The 15,950-nt window shown below is 45.9% G+C and overlaps 1 long non-coding RNA gene across 1 annotated transcript; it reads right to left on the bottom strand.

Moving 5' to 3' along the window:
• Positions 1–1,490: 1,490 nt before the first annotated feature.
• LOC128851612 (uncharacterized) lies at positions 1,491–15,732 on the bottom strand. Its single transcript, XR_008448968.1, has 3 exons — positions 15,616–15,732; positions 12,392–12,568; positions 1,491–1,648 (listed from the first exon to the last, which is right to left on the bottom strand). It is a non-coding gene; the product is annotated as an uncharacterized LOC128851612 (long non-coding RNA).
• Between the last annotated feature and the right edge of the window lie 218 nt (positions 15,733–15,950).

Genomic DNA, 15,950 nt, shown 5'->3' on the forward strand with positions numbered 1-15,950 from the left:
GTGGCCTCCTCTGGACTCACTCTAACAGATCCATGTCCTTCCTATGCTGAGGACTACAGAACTGAATGCAGGACTCCAGGTAAAATGTAACAAGAGCAGAGTAGAGGGGTCTAATCAGCTAAAAGTCAGGGTTCCTGTTCCAGGGAAGAGAACTTTTTCAAGACCATGATGTCAGATACTTTCCTTTAATTTTCAAGAACATAGCTAATACCTTCTTGAGTGTGTTTGTTTGTTTGTTTTTCTTTTTTTTTAATAAATGTTTGAATATTCCCGCTAGAGACATTAATGAGCTTGTTAGAATTTCATGGACAGGAAGCCTCTCCCCCCACTTGTTTCTAGTGACATCTGTATCTGTGAAACCTATGCTAATGCTTTTACCCACAGTTTTGGCAAGAGAGTAGGTTTTGGTAACTCGGTGGTCACTCCCTCTTGCTAATCACTCTCTTTTCCAAAAACAAGCTCTTTGCAATCCACAGGGCCTAGCAAGTCTATTATGCCACACTCCCATGGCTTGAACACTTTTATAAACTCCTGCTTTAGTGAATAATCAAAACCAAATCATCTTCTGGAGACCAGAAATCCTGCTGAATGGCATGCTGTACTTAAAAAGGCTATAAAATGAAAATAATTAAAAAATAATTTAAAAAATCAGCTTGCTGAAGGAACTGGTTAAAAACTGTTTCTCTATGGCCAAAGAAGGAAACATGTACTGTTTTCTTGACATCAGCAATGGTTGTTTGTGCAAACCCCCAAGTCTGGAACAAGGGACAATGGGGCCAGGGAGGGGTGACACTTGTGCCAGAAGCAGCCAGAGAAGAATAGGAGGAACTGTGCTTCCTCTTGGGACGTCCTCAAGGACAACAAGTCTGGACGGTGGTGTGCAGCAAATCACCCGCTCCCCTGGGTGAGGAGCAGGGCCTGGGCAGGCTCTTGGAATGGGATAACATGGTTTTGTGTGTGAAATTTTGGGGAATTCGGGCAATGTGGAACTGCATTGGCTTGTGCTAATGCCAAACAGAGGCACTGGAGACATGCTGTGCGTTTACATGAATGCACTTTACTTTTGACAATTTACAGCAACACCTTATTTGATATTAAGATTTTTATCATCTGCTTCTTAAGTAAGAAAATCTTAATACTATCAGAACTGATTGTAACATTTTCCAGTTAAATATTTTTTTCAAGGATGGTGCTTAATGGCAGGTGTTGGACCCCATTGCTAAGAAACAGGAATTAGCAGGGCTATAAGGGAAACAAAATCCAAAGGACCGGGAACAGGATGTTGCCTTATTTAGTTTCCAGCTATCATCGTTATTATACTCATAGCAATAGTCAGTGCATTTACTTGCGTGTCTTGCAGTCAGGTAGAACACTATTTTTCATTAAGATTCTCATAATTATGAAGCTGTGCTCTGTTGTTAGCTTGCTAGTTCAGCAACTCAAAGCAACTATTTCTGACATACTTCTCTGATGCAGCTGTGTATGGGGAGGTGTTCCTTCTTCCCTGCTCCTGCTGTGCTGGCATTGTCCTCCCTGCAGGGTCAGCAGAGCCCCGGGTGCAGTCTGAGACGAGCACTAGGAGTCACAAAGCCAGCCGCTTAATGCTTTAGCCAAGCTGCTGGAGACCCGGGGAGTTATTTAAAAAAGCCTGGAAGGAAGTAGAAAAGAAAACAGCATTGAAAACAAGGGCTGGGGGGACGATAGAAAAACCACTTCCAACAGGACGGATGGAGAGTGGCTTTGCCAGCAGCCACGAGCACGCAAGCCAGCTACCAGGAAACGTCCATAGGAGGGAAGCACATGGGGTCTCATCCCCGGAGGAGGGTCCCTTTGCTCCAGGTTGTTGTCTCATCCTCATATTCCCCTTCTCCAGCTGTAGATGAAGTTACAAGCCTGTTTGCTGTGTCACCCAGCTGCAGACCAAGCTCATGCAGCCAGTGTTTCAAGGGATAGAGCACAGTCGCAACAGGACTAAGTGCCACAGTTCATTCATTAATGTAATACTTGTATTTGCAGGAAATATAAACCCTCTTTACTTATTATTTTTATATATACATATATACACACAAACATTATGGTTTTACACATGCAAACACTTATGCTTACTTTATATACAAATTTATAAACCTTATTCTACATATTTTTATCAACAAGTATATTAGAATCCCTTTTGGGTTACAGTAGGTTGTCCTAAGTTAGACTGAGGAAGATCATGCTCCAAAAATCCTTCTGGGATTTCTGCATGGCCTTTACACAGATAAAGGAAAATAGTCCTTGTGAATAAATGCAACAAAGTCAACTTCATAAGAAAACCAAATGAAAATATTTCACATTCTTTAGTGGTAATTGCTCTGCATTATTTCTGTAAGACCTTCTTTTAGTGCTGTTAGTTTTTCTAAGTGTCTGTAAGAAAGAAAGGGCCTCAGCATGGAGGGGAAGGATGTGTTTCCACCTTGCTTTCAGTTGTTAAAACAGCTACGAAGGCTCACGAACCACTAACACAGCTTATGTTCCCCACTGGGATAGCAGAGGCACTGCAAAAAAGCCACTGCCAGTGGGAGAATGAGGAGCCTGGGCAGCCAGCCAGAACCAGGCAATGGAAGGGACCACAGCCAGTGTTAGTCTATTTTATTCTGGAGCAAACAGACCACAGAGGCCCAGAGATATGGTTACCCCCAGTGTCAAAGAGCATCGGCTTCAGGCATCGGGTCCACAAAGCCATTTCTGCATCAGGCTACACAAATACCGCAGTCACCAGGATCTGGATGCTTTGGAACAGCAAGTGTTTTTTAAAATAAGATCTTATCAGCGGCTCACATGAAAGGCAGCCCCATGAAGGGAGCACTTCCCTCTCGTGCAAGTCTCTCCGGCTTTGCCCGCCTGCCTGGCCTAGAAGAAACAGTGCCTTTTATTCCCAAAGGCAAGGGCCAGGCATCATGCTGCGTGTCTCTGTTTATTTGTCCTGCCTTTCCCTCTGTGCTGCAGATGATGCTGCCCGTTTGAGGTGCAATGCTGGAACAGGGAGTCTGGATAAAAGGGGATGCTGGGGTGGGGATGCTCGAAACCTAAACAGGCATTTCAGCAGGAGAGAGGTTTGGCAAGGTCTCAGCAGATGAGCACATGGGGCCGAATCCCATGTCCTGCAAGGCTTTTACAGGCTCTGCTATTTTTGGAGTGGAGCCCTTCATGAGCAAATACAGGTGATAGCTGTGGAGTCAGGAAGGATTATTTGATGGTCATGGGCCACTGGCTGTGGCCAGGGAAAATGCAGCTCATGTGCCAGCCCCTGCCACTCTTCTGGGAAAAACTGTGCTCCCCTGTGAATTTTTTTCACCATCAGAAACATCTTTTTCCCCTCTTCCTGAAGAAAGGATTACCGAGGGCCAGCAGCAGTCTGCTCTGCTTTTCAACCCTTTCTGCAAAAATCCCTGCAGAAAGTAGCTGCCTTTCCCAGAGCAAATGAAAACCTGTTTAAAATGACATTTACTTTGAAAAGTTACTGTAATTTGGCACTCTGGCCCTATTTCACGATAGTGAAGGTAATCATTTGCTTATGTATATGATGGTGGCAGCAGGGAGCCTCTTTCATGGATTACCATTGCCATACAGGTGCTAGAGAAGGCAGCATCCCCATCTGCAGAGCACCCAAGTTTTCATCCTCACATTGCCGTTTTGTCCCACCTCCTGGAAAACTGCACAGAAATATGAATCCCATGCTCAAATAATGCTCGGACCACTTGAGAGTAATAAATAGTCTTATTTTAATGAGCTGTGGTCCTAGCAAACCTTTGGCGGTTCAGTAAAAAAAGAAAGGTCTCCAAATGAAACACCAAAGTATTATTGATTTATGAAACGCAGAGGGTGTTTGAGTTCCAGCTAGGAGCATGTTGGGGGGTGGGAAGACACCAAAATCTTACATCTCCCCTGTTGTAAGGCAATTGCCTGGGTGCTACCATGTGTTTCTCAATGGTTTTCATTTCCCTGGGCTCCCCTGTTTTCAGGAGCAATATAATGAGTGATTGCTTAGGCAAAGCATGTACTGCACAAGCTACAGCTAAAGCCAGTAATTTTATTTTTGCCTTTCCAAAGTGAAGGATTTTGTGGGTTTTCCCTTTTTGACTGACCTGTAGGTGATACCTGCAAAGAGCAGCTGGGTCCTTCAGCAAACAACCCTAGCCTGGTTAGCATCTCTGGTCAGGACAAAGAACATGGCAGGACACTCTGGATTGCAGATAGGAGGATACTGGGATCACGCCAGGAACAGGACTGAAGGCAAAGCAGAGTTAAGTTGAGTATATTTGTCCTCCTCCTGCTGTTGGCAGTTTTAGTCAGGAGAGCACTGTGTTTTGTCTCCCTGGGAAAAGGAGTACAATAAGGATGGGAGTGGGAGGAAAATTAAAACATATGTGGTGAGGACAAGGTGGGAGGGACAGGCAGCATGCATCCAAACTCATTAACTGTCCCCTTTTCACTCATTTGTAGCATCTTCATTTATTTCCCTAGGTACGAGTTTCCCATGTACATTGTGTGTCAGTCTTTACAGGCAACTTGGGAATGGCTCTGAAATGTTATTTTTATGAAGTTTATGCTCCAATTAAATGGATGGTTTAAAGGGCAGATGGTTACCAGGGATGAGTTACTCATGATTCTATCCTCTCTTCTGCAATCCAAACAGTCATGGTAGATCTATACATTTTTTTCTGAGGAGCTGCTCATAATACTTGACTCTTGAAACTATCAAGTCTATGATCTGTACTTGCTTTTCCATTTATAAAAGGCTTAGCTGCTGCTATTCACATGCAGTGCAGCCAAACCAAGTGGCCCTGAACTGGACTTGGGCTCTGCTGTGGCTGCCTTTGTGCATACCCTGAGCAATGCAAAAATCCCTTGCTTGGAAATATTTATAATCTACACAAATTCGATCTGAATAGAAAGTTTAAATCCAGTGGAAGGCCTTCCATTTGCAGCTGGGGGATAGAACAACATGATGTGAAGGTACTTGCCCCTGTGCTACTGGATCAGCCTTTCCTGCTCCTATGCCCTCCTGAATATGCAGAAGCTATGTGACCCTCCTTCGTGGTGGACATGGAAAGTATCACTGTCACAATAAAGATATATCATTATATATATATATATATATTTATCAGCCAGAAAGATGTTCCTACAACAGCACCTTCTTCTTTTCTCTGTAACTGCTGTTTCCTACATCAAGGTGGAAAGACGAGCTTAGGGACTTGCAATGGGGTCAGCACAGTGGATTTTGAAAAGCAGAGCATGTAAACCCAGCCCGATTAAGCCACTCTGCAGTACTTGCTTTCCTGCAGCAGACATGGCCCCATGCTCCCCCTCCTGCTCGTGGTTGCACTCACTTTCCCCTGGCTGTGTGATAACCTGCTCCCTCTGTCCTGGGTCAAGACTTAAATCACAACAAGGGAGATTTAACTTAAATATTTGGAGAATTTTTTAACTTAAAAATTCCTGGCTGGGAGGCAGATGAGGTGTCTTGCTGGGGCCATCCTCAGGCATCCATCCTTTTCACGTGCACTTCTGCAGACCTGCTGTGCTGGGACTTGTGCTGCATGCAAAGTTAAACCATGTGTCTGAGTATCTAGAGGACCAGAGCCTGGATGTGTCCCTCCAAACGACTCAGTGACAGGCTCATCCTAAGCCTCGGATGCAGCTCAGTGTGCTCATGGCTGGTGGGCAGAGGGGAAGGAGTGTTCCGCACCCCCAAGCTCTAAGTCATAGCCGCAAAGCAATGTATTTTAAAAGGGAGCAAAAAGGTGAATTTGGATGTAAAATGTCTTCTGGGGGCAGCTGTGAAAGTCTTTTAAAACACAATGTTTTCTGCATTCCAACAGCTCTGAGGTAGCTCCCCTGGAGCCTGGAAAACAAGATTAAAAATTTGATAGCTTGATTGACAAGTGCTGGATAAAATCCAACAGGGATAGGTCCAAAAGTGTTATTGATCTGACCTGATGCTGAACTGCAGCACCAAAATTGGAAGATCTGCAGTGTCAAGTTATATTTCCTATGCACAGATGATTGATTTCGAGGTCTCACTGCACTCTGCTACCTGCCGGGATTTCTGTAAGTGTGCATGCGTTCCTACGTCAGGTATACCATAAGCAATAATTTACAATAAAATTGTCCACTTTTCCATTGTTATTGTGAAGGAATTTCTACCTTGTCTAGCAGGCTTTCATTTCTCTTTTGTGGGACTCCATGAACATTAGCTGAAAGGCTTATTACTCAATATTTAAAGGCAGAAGCAAGATGTCAGGAATGTGGTTACAGTGACACCTTCAACCCCTTGTGAAACCTAAGGCTGTATCACCTTTTGGAAGAAGTGGACATCATTAGGGTGGGTCAACGTAATTAATCTCTCTGGGTGGACAGACTCGGCTTCTGATCCTCCTTCTAAAGGCTCCTGCTTGTTCATTTTCCAATTAAATTTAGCAGGAAGGGAGCAATTAAAAGAAAGGCATGAAAGCCTGGCAACTCAGTTAGTATCACACACTGCAGCGCAATTGAGCAGCGTTATCTCCATGTCCCCAGGCTCTGCACTCCTCAGATAAAGATTTTCTTTTAATTCCCATTTAGTGAACAGAACTATCACAGACCACAATCTCTGTCTTTCCCTCGCCCCAACGTATCACTGTTTGCTTTATAGAGAACAACTCTCCCAGGGGACTGAGAATGAGTGCTGTTATTGAACATCCTACTCTTCCTTCTCTCATTCCAGCACCTTTCCCCACATCATTAGCCTGCATTTAAGTGTTTGGGATGGCCCCTGCTTTAACAAGCCAAGAGAGGCAGGAACGCAAAGCACGTGGGATGGGGGCCAGGAAACAGAGCGTAGCAGCACCAACACAAACATAGTCCTTCAAATCCCGTCCTAGTGCTAACTCAAGAGGTTAGGGGGGCTGCTGCTTCCTTGTTGTCATGCTTGAAACAGTTAAATGAGGCTTGCTTTGCTGCTTGACTGTTGCACTCTGCCCCTTCACTGTCTTTACGCCAAAGGAGAGAGTTTTCCACCCAGCATAGCTAGGTGACACCTAGCTGCATCGGCTCACACAGAGAAAATAATTCTGTAACCTGGGATAAACTCTGCAGGGCCTGATTTTGCAGGGTTCAACTGAGGAGACAACCCAGCTGCTCCCAGTCTGCTAAAAAATGAGGTATGTGCCTCCCTCCGCACTTGTGCAATAGGCTGCCCTTGCAAGGAGCCCTTTGCTGGTAGCATCTTTAAGCTGAGTCTGATTGCCTTAATGCAATAGGTGGCAGGTTTGTCTTGAGACAGCCTGAATCTTGGACAACCATATCTCGGCTGCATCCAAAGAAGTGTGACCAGCAGGTCAAGGGAGGTTATACTGCCCCTCTAGTCTACTCTGGTGAGATGGCACCTGGGGCCCTGTGTTCAGTCCTGGGGTCCTCAGCACAGGAAGGACGTGGATCTGTCAGAGCAAGTCCAGAGCAGGCCACAAAGATGATCAGAGGGCTGGAGCCCCTCCCCTATGAAGACAGGCTGAAAGAGTTTGGCTCCTTTACCCTACAGAAGAGAAGGCTCTGGGAAGACCTCATAGCAGCCTTCTAGTACTTAACGGGGGCCTGCAGGAAAGATTGGGAGGGGCTCTTTATCAGGGGCTGCAGGGACAGGATGAGGGGGAATGGTTTAGAGCTGAAAGAGGGGAGATTTAGATCAGGTCTTAGGTAGAAGTTTGTTGTTGTGAGGGTAATGAGGCACTGGCACAGGTTGCCCAGAGAAGTTGTGGGTGCCCCATTGCTGGAGGTGTTCAAGGCCATGTTGGATGAGGCTTTGTGCAACCTAATGCAGTGGAAGGTGTCCTTGTCTGTGGCAGGGGGGCTGGAACTGGAGGATCTTTTAGGTCCCTTCCAACCAAAGCCATTCTATGAAGTTGGAGCCCCCTTCTCCAGGTAACAGCGCAAGCCTCTTTCCAAGAGGAGGGAGCTGAAGCAATCTGGTTCTGCAGGAGATGCTTCCCTGGCACGTTTGCCTTTGGTAAGGGTGATGGATATTGCTGTTTCTTTTTTGGGAGGAGGAGGAGGATCACAGGAAAAAGCATTGCCTGTGCTGAATAAAATGCTTACTGTTCGTATTTTGCGTTGTTCTCCTGGAGAACATGCTGTTTGAGAAAGCACAGGGGAAACGAGGCCCCAACCATGTATTTTTAAGGGCTCCTAGCTGTACAGTAAAATGACTGTCATGTTTGCATCACGCTTCAGTGTATTTATGCAACGTGTTGGCAAAACGTAGGTCAAAATGTTCATGCAACATTTGCCTTTTATTTAACCACAAAAAGACGTGACAGTTTCCTCTCCCTGAAACCAGCATTAATGGTCCACAGAAAGGACGAAGTGGTAAATAAAAGCAATAACAGTAAAATAAAAGAGTCTTGGAATAGATCTTCCCTATCCAAATGTGTTAGCAAAAGTAAAATAAGCCAGGCAAAACTGGAACAAATTGGCAGGATTCAGATGCGATGCAAAAGCTTCCAGTATCTACGTGGCAGTTTGGTGCTTTTTTTTTCTCAATATGCTGTTTTCTGTTTAATTGTTGTGAAATAAGTACAGATGTGAACCCCCCAGTCAGAGCACCCAAATCTTGTTGTGCCCTTTGGTCTGAAAACTGTGTTAGTCATTAATTAGGTACAACTAGCCCAACAGATGATATGTGATTGCGTGGAAGGACAGTTCCTTTATGACTCAAAACATAGAAGAGGGAGGTTTGGGGATGGAGGTGGGCCCCTAGACCTGACCCATCTCTGTTTCATGAGTGTTTTGCACCCCAGTTGCTACACCGTTGAAAAACAGCTTGTATGGAGATGTTTATCCTTTGACTCTTACATCATATGTTAGGAAAATCCTTGTTATATCGCAGTACAACTGCCCAGCAGAGGTGAGTTTTTGATGGAGTAAGTGAATGCCTGTCTGAATGGAATGAAATAGAGAGGAAAGGAAGGAGCAGCTCCCATCCAAATACTCCCCCCTCTTCTGAGCATCAGCATGGCGTGCATCTCTTATCTTCCTTTTTGTTGTTAAACAGGATGAGGCGGGGGAGGGTGGTTAAGATTCGCTATCTGCTATCTTCGTGGTAGTGCAGATTTATGGGCTGGTGTTTTTAACCCTGGCAGTGTGCAGTTCAAGGACCCTCCCTGCAGCTTTATCAGCTTCTGCAGGGTTTTTTCTGTTTCTCCAATACTGAAGCAACTTCCAGGCTAAAGCTAGGGAGAATTTGTATACAATTTTGACTTTCCTGACAGCAGATGCAATCAGGACACTCACCTTAAGGTGCTACCCAGCCTTGCCCACTGGCTCTGTCCATGCAGGGGGTTATCCCCCATACAATTCCCTGGCTGGCTGCATTGTTTGCTGCTCTCCCACGGTCGGCAGAGGCAATCTTTGTGGACTCCTACTCCTGTGAGCTTTTGAATGCCTCCTGCTTTTCAGCATCAACAGCCAAAAGCCGATTTTTCCACCTATTTCTGAGCAGTTACCAGCAGAGCCGTTCAGCTGTGCAGATACTCAATGTTCAAAACAACCTCATTATGAAATCAGGCAGTTTCAGATCTCTTGAAGATAAAAGCCAAGCTGTTCTCCCCCTTATCTTGTGTGCAGAACTTTTCTTGCTTGGGCAGCACAGGCAGGTGCTCCTCCTGGCCACGTCCTGGTCTGGCTCCTCTGCATCCAAACTCCTCCACATCCAAAATCCTTTGAATGCTCTCTAGCAGGAGGGCGTGAGGGTTGGCTGGCAGCTCTGATCGGCAGACAAGGAGCTGAGCTGGCAGCATGCAACGGGGAGATCAGGAGATGGTGGTATCTAAGAGGATCTACAGCACCTCTGTTAGCAGAGCATATCTGGATGAGATAGCAACAGCCATTGGGGCTGAGAGAGCAACTGATGTCATCAGCTGAAGTTCACTGTTATCCATGCACTTCTCTGGTGGGATCCCTGTGTCATCAAGGGATCCCTGCCTGTGTTGGCTTTCTTGGTTAAGGCATTTGCAGGTGCTGTGCGGGGTCTCTGCCAGGTGGGAGGGAGTGTTGCAATGAGTTATTAGTTACTCCAGCAATAATGGGTAGCATATGCTGCTGGAGGTCAAATAAGGACACACAGGACTGCCTTTGGGCTGACATCTTCACCAGGCAGGGGGCTCAAGTCAGAATACACCCTGCAGAGGAAGGCTGAGCTATGGTACTGGGCTCCTGAACACTGGAGTGGGTTTTGTGCCTTAGCAAGTGGTTGTCTAGTGCTGCAGGCAACAGTGTAACCAGCAGCAGGACTAACCATCCTGCAAAACGCCCCTGCTTGTGAGCTGATTTATGCTTGCCTCCGTTGCCCATCCTCTCCCACAGGACAGATCAGGCTCACAGGGGTCCTGTCTCAGTCCAGGGTTTGTCCTCTCTGTGCTTTCTCCACCTGGAGAAAGCTGCAGTGGTTAGACTTCAGCCCTTGTGCTTGGACCCTGTGCTTTTAAGCCCAGGTATTTCAAATGCTGCCTTTCTTTCTTCCTCTCTCTTTTAATAGTCACTGATATTCCTGGCTGACTAATAAATCACATTGTGCAACAAAAATAACAATAGCTTTAAAAAAAAAAAAAGAAAAAAGGTAACGTTAAGAGTTCCCAGTCTCCAAAAGCAACTGTGCTGCAGACTCAGGAAGGAGCTGAGTAAACAGAGGCTCTGGCTGCTGTCCCTGAGGGGCTGCAGGCTGCCCCTGCTGCCATAGGCAGGGAAACTAGTGGCATCCCTAGGGTGAGTGGAGGGGACACACAGGGCTGGCAGCCCACTGAGCTCTGCAGGCTTTGGCCACACCTATCCATCTGCTAGAGGTGTTCAAGGGCTGCTGGCTGAGCATCCAGGGAGGTAAATTAAGGCTGAATACCGGGGCACTGACCTAAAGATGTTGACCCTTGGAAGAGGGTGGAAAGGGGGATAATTCTGTGTGTGCCAGGAGTATTTAATTGGTATACGTTATATACCAGTCATCCTTGCCAGGCTGTTTTTCCTGCAAGTGGAAGGACCAAAGTGTAGCTGAAATATTAGGCTCTTGTAGAAACAACCTGGAAGCAGCAGCAGGGGCACTAAGACAATTAGAAAGTTATTACTCTGAAAGCCATAATAAAGCTGCCCAAGCTGGCACAGCTCATTACAAGCACAGATTTATTTACATGCAAGTCTGCACAAAAGGGAAGGCTCCCCAGATGCTTACAAGAACACGGCATTAGCAGGCATTTGTCCTGGGAGCTTTTGACTGTCTTGCTAGGTTCCTGGGAGTGAATCAGGGGGAGAACCAGGCTCCTTGCAAGGAAATACCTTATGGGACAAAGGGCAGAGTCCTTGATTAACTCACACCGAGGGACGTTTTGCCTCTTAACTTGTTGCTAGAGTGCTTATTTTCTTCCTATTATTTTTTTCTTTCCCTGTGTCCAAAAGCTCGTTGCAGTGCCTTGCAAGCACTGAAACTGCTGACGAGTTTGTATTGGGTGGTCTGGGGCAGCGTATCAATGGGGTGTACAAAATGCGGTGTCGTAATAACCTTTGGCCAGGTCTTTTTCGCAGATGGAGTGCATTTAAGAAAACAAGAAAAGTAAATTAGATGCTGTCCCTTAGCAATTGCACATGGATGGATCTCTCCTCCCGCTGACTTGCTGGTAGGGTGAGAATATTACACAAAAAAATGCTTCTAAGGGAGTTAGGATGTAGTAGGGGGGAAGTTGAAGAGGAGGACAGACTTGCTGTGTTGAAAAAAACCAGCAACCCCTCCTTTTAATTTCAGGGGGAGATTTAGGAATATTAAGGTTGGAATCCCACCAGAACACCTGGCTAATGCACACACCCCCTGGCTGCAAAAATAAACAAAGGGATTTCTATGGCCAAATTATCCAACCCATCCTGTTAAGTTTGGTCTGGGATGTTGAGCTCAGAGGAATCAGTGTGGTAGTTTGTCTGCTGATTACCTGCAATCTGAAGTATTTTTTTTTTTTCCAGTAGCATAACCTGCATCAGGGTGGTGCTGCTGAAAAAACAATGCTTCAGCTCTGCTGAATACACTTTTCTTACCCTTCCAGAGGGACCTTGAGAGATGTGCCTGTGCAAACCTCATGAAGTTCAACAAGGCCACGTGCAAGGTCCTGCACCTGGGTCAGGGCAATTCTAAGCAGAACTACAGGCTGGGTGGAGAATGAATTGAGAATAGCCCTGCTGAGAAGATCATGGGGGTTCTGGTGGATGAGAAGCTCAACATGAGCAATCAGTGTGCTCTTGCAGCCCAGAAAGCCAATGGTATTCTGGACTGCATCAAAAGAAAAAAACTGCATCAGCAGGGCAAGAGGGTTGATTCCGCCCCTCTACTCTCATGAGATCTCACCTGGAGTCCTGCATTCAGTTCTGGAGTCCTCAGCACAAGAAGGGCATGGTTCTTTTATAGTGAGTCCAGAGTAGGGCCATGAAGATGATACGAGGACAGGCTCAGAGAGTTGGGCTTGTTCAGCCTGGAGAAGGCACCTGGAGACCTCATAGCAGCCTTCCAGTACTGAAAGGGGGCCTGCAGGAAAGATGGGGAGGGGCTCTTTATCAGGGACTGCAGGGATAGGATGAGGGGGAATGGTTATGAGCTAAAAGAGGGGGCATTTGGATCAGATATTGGGAAAAAAATTGTTATTGTGAGGGTAATGAGGCACTGGCACAGGTTGCCCAGAGAAGGTGTGGGTGCCCCATTGCTGGAGGTGTTCAAGGCAAGGTTGGATGAAGTTTTGATCAACCTGACACACTGAAATTGGATGGGCTTTAAAGTTCCTTCCAATCCAAACCATTCTATGATCCTACGATTCCTGAATCTCACCTGGTCATCTGCTTTGCCAGGTGAGCTGTTAGATAGTTTGGCAATGCAGGGAGCATTGTGCTCTTCAGACTCCTTGAGAATGTTCCTGAAGTGCTGGAGCAATGTGGCTGGGGAGATTACAATATGCCCAACCAACCATGAGCTGAGAAAAGGAAAACTGGGCATTTCATCTGCTCCTGCAATTACGGGCCTTGAAATACAAATGGGCAAAAGGCAATTGCTAATAGCAAAAGCATGGAGAAATTTTGCACATTTTTTCCTAAAATTGGATGTCTCTTCTTTGTGGGGAACTAGATGCAAGGGCAAAATATTGCATGGAAACATTTTTAGCGTACTTTGATGGAGTTTTTAGCTAGCTTGGGATTCTCCACTGTCAATAGTAAATACTGGAAGGGTTTTCCATTTTAGCTCACTCCATTTGGTAACTGCATTTTTTTTTTCACAGGGAAAATTAACAAAGGTTATTAAATACTCATAGCAAGGACTGTAAAGTACTGATATGGATACTGGAAATTCAGACATGTGCCCACTCTTCAGAACCTGCAGTATCTCTTAGGCAACACTGGGCCTGATATTTGAAACAAACAAAAAAAAAGTAAAAATTAAAAAAGAAATCACCCTAAACCCACAAAACACTCTAAGTAGAAGTAAGATAAGCATGCCCAGATGAGGACATGGCCATAGTTCCCAGCTAGTGCAGAGCCCAAGGGCAGGACTGTGGGCTGAGCATCTCCATTCCCTTCACAGAGGTGCTTTTGCTAGCCCCAGTTTTGACCAAAGTTTTCCCCTCTCTGTGGCTGCTTTACCCCATCCAGCTCCTCTTGCACAGAATGAACAACCATAACCGTGCTGCTCCTGTTCTCTGCATCATGCAGTGTTGTGGTATTTGATCACGATGATGCTTCAACAGCATGATGTTGCATTTCAAAGCAAGAGGCAAAGCATTGCTTTGCTTAGAAAACATTGGGGCCTCTCTCATTTGCTTTGGTCTCCAAGTGCCTCAGAGCTGGGTGTGGGGAGAAATGGTTTCACTAATGTGTTTTTTCTGAAGTTTTTGCTTCTGGGTTTTTTTTTTTCCCCCTCTCTCTTGAAGTTGTGAAACTTCAGCAGAACTTTAGACCGCAAGCTCAGAGCTTGAGGTTTTTCTGAGGAAACAGATACTACTTTCAAAGCGGTTACTTTCCATTATATTGAAGAAAATATTTCATAAGCAAAATATTATACAAATATGGGAGAATAGAAAAGCAGGGGTATACCAGAGTTGCTCAGGGTACTGAGGTCTAACAAGGAGCTTACTGTGCACCCATAGGTTTTCTACGCTTCCTGTTCCTGCCTGCAAATCCAGCACAGGTACTTTAATTCATTGCAGCCTCAGAAGTGCTATGAAGATGAATAACGCCTATTGAATGGGAGCTACAGCAGCCGATGATGGCTGTGTTTCCGCAAAGTGTGACGTATGGAAGTGGGGCAGCATCTTCTTTAATAATCCTGCCAAACCCCCAGTGGATCAAGTGCTATCCTAATCAGCTCTCATTGTCACTAGACTATAACAACATATTTAATTGTAAGTGGCTTTTTCCAGTGCAGGTTTGCCATATCTCCTGCATTGGTGGATGTACAGCACTGACCATCCAAAGCAAGGCTTGCTGGGCAGCTGCAGCGAGCCCTCAAAACCCAGCCTGAGCAGGAGGGTGGATGTGGGTGAGAAAGTGAGGTGCTTCTTGTCTAAATATTGAATTAACGTGGAAAGAAAGTATTGCATCATTTCTCTTTCAGGTGATATGCGAGGATATCCCCATCTTTTTATGATTCGTAAGGTTTCTTTCCCATGGAGAAAAGGTTGTTATTGAATGGGAGTGTCAAGTCCTGGGAAACATCTTTAACCTGGAGCCAAGCTTGGGTGGCAGGCAATGCAGGGAAGTCTTGAAAGTGCCATTAGCTTCAGCTTTTAATTATACTCTTGCAATAGAATCATAGAATAGTTAGAGTTGGAAGGGACTTTAAAGACCATCAAGTTCCAACCCCCCCCTGCTATGGGCAGGGACACCTCCCACTAGATCAGGCTGCCCAAGGCCCCATCCAACCTGGCCTTGAACACCTCCAGGGATGGAGCAGTCACAACTTCCCCGGGCAACCTGTGCCACTGCCTCACCACTCTCATGGTGGAGAAATTCTTCCCAGTGTCCAGTCTAAATCTGCCCCTCTCCAGCAGAAGGGAAGGGAACAAACACAGGTAACAAGGCTGGTGAAGGATATGGATGGAGCACAAGTCTTATGAGGAGCAGCTGAGGAGGCTGGGATTGTATAGCCTGGAGAAGAGGAGGTTGAGGGGTGACCTTACTGCTCTCTACAGCTCTCTAAAAGGAGGTTGTAGAGACAAGAGACCAGCACACACCTCACAAGCTAGAGGATGAGAGGAAATGGCCTTAACTGGCACCAGGGAGGTTTGGATTGAATATTAGGAAAAATTTCTTCACTGAAAGAGTGGGAAAGCATTGGAACAGGCTGCTCAGGGAAGCTGGTGGAGTTGCCATCCCTAGAGACATTAAAAAAACCCCATGTAGTTGTGTCACTTCAGGACATGGTTTAGTAGGGATGTTGGTGTTGTGCTGATGGTTGGACTTTGATGATCTTAGAGGTCTTTTCCAACCTTAATGATTCTATGATTAAATTGGTCTCTGTCAGGGCTGTGAACAAGACTTGAGATGAGCAAAGCAGAGCTTGTTGCAGGGCTGGCTGTCTTCACTTACCTCAGGGTCATGCAGCACTGTGGCTGAGTGAGAACCATTGCGCACTGCCAGCACAGTGCCCCGTTTTCACTTAAAACTGGGAGCACAGGGGTTTGAGGTAGTCACCTGTACTCTGTGTGCTTCCTCTATGGTGCAGAGAAGAAATCCCAAAGGAAGTACCGTCATCCCTTGCACTTGCAGATCCAGCCTCTGCCATGTGTGATTCCACCAGTGGGGGACATTCAGGTTCAGAAAGGACAGTAAGGTCCAGGGTGGAGGTTTTAAGGGGCTCTCATTGATGTTTAGGACAGTCACGTACATGCATAGATGAAGGTATCTCCAAATGTCTGTGGTTT

This window comes from Cuculus canorus, chromosome 3 (assembly GCF_017976375.1).
Source record: "Cuculus canorus isolate bCucCan1 chromosome 3, bCucCan1.pri, whole genome shotgun sequence".
Lineage (NCBI taxonomy): Eukaryota > Metazoa > Chordata > Aves > Cuculiformes > Cuculidae > Cuculus > Cuculus canorus.